At 43.3% G+C, this 1,320-nt stretch overlaps 1 protein-coding gene across 1 annotated transcript in view; it reads left to right on the forward strand.

Annotated features, from left to right (window-relative positions):
- The window catches only part of LOC103210286 (melanoma-associated antigen B1-like), a 9,599-nt gene that overhangs the window by 877 nt on the left and 7,402 nt on the right, over positions 1-1,320 (forward strand). The gene's annotated exons all lie outside the window — the stretch shown is intronic.

Below are 1,320 nucleotides of genomic sequence, written 5' to 3' on the forward strand. Positions count from 1 at the left end.
TTGTTGGTTGGTGCATAAATTTGAATAATTGTTGTTATTTTGCCATCGAGTTGGCCCCGACTCATAGTGACCCCTCCTTGGGTTTCCTAGGCAGTATCATTAGGGAGGTAGATTGCCCAACCTTCCTTCCAAGGAGTGGCTTCTGGTAACCACCAGCCTTCTGGTTAGCAGTCAAGTGCCTTAGGCACTATGCTACCCGAGCTCCTAAATTTGAATAATAGTAGTATTTATTGGTCTTTCTCATAGATGTATGGATATTATCCTATCACTGACAGTATTGTACTTCAGGATAGATCTTGATACATTCTTTGTGATGATGAATGCCACACCATTCTTCTTTAATTTATTATTCCTTGCACAATAGATCATATGATCATCTGATTCAAAATGACAAAAACCAGTCCATTTCCACTCACTAAGGCCTAGGATATTGATCTTTATGTGTTCCATTTCATTTTTTATAACTTCTAATTTTCCTAGATTCATACTTCATAAATTCCATGTTCCAATTATTAATGGATGTTTATAGCTGTTTCTTCTCATCTTGAGATGTGCCACATCAGCAAATGGGGGTCCCATAAGCTTTACTCTATCCACATCATTAAGGTCGGCTGTACTCTGAGGAGGCAGCTCTTCTTCAGTCATATTTTCGGTGCCCTCCAACCTGAGAGGCTCATCTTCTGGCACTATATTGCACAATATTTCAGGAGTATACGTAAAGTCTTCCAGTAATATATTAGACAGTGTTTCACTGCTATTCGTAAGGTTTTCCCTGGCCAATTCTTTGAGAAGTGGCTGGCTGCTTCTTTCTTCTGAGACTGTCTTAGTCTGGAAGTTTTGCTGAAACCTTTCCACCATGGGTGACCCTGATAGCGTTCAAAATACCAGTGGCATGGCCTCCAGCCTCACAGCAACACTCAAGCCACCACAGTATGACAAATTGACAGACAAGTGTGTCTCCCTTAGCTGTTCTAAACTGCTCTGTTCATTTCCTGGTCTCTTCCACCCTGCTTACTTACCCAACCTGCCCCTGCATCACCTTCTGCTGGTCCCAGGATTGGTCAATGCGGCCTGCACCCAGGGCAGTCCATGCACACAAACAACCCAATAACTGCCTTCCCCTGGTCCCAGGGCTGGCTTACTGCAGCCTGCAGCCAGGAAAGCACCACACACGTAAACATCCACCTTCTGCTGGTCCTGGGACTCGCTTACTGCCACATAGGTTTCTACATAAAATAATGATCCCCTTTAGTGGTGCATCAATTCATTTAAACATCTCCATTGGCATTTGTTCAATTCCTGGAACCCTATTTTTTGCCA

This window comes from Orycteropus afer, unplaced genomic scaffold (assembly GCF_000298275.1).
Source record: "Orycteropus afer afer isolate SDZICR_OR568_19922 unplaced genomic scaffold, OryAfe1.0 scaffold00583, whole genome shotgun sequence".
In the NCBI taxonomy this organism is placed as follows: domain Eukaryota; kingdom Metazoa; phylum Chordata; class Mammalia; order Tubulidentata; family Orycteropodidae; genus Orycteropus; species Orycteropus afer.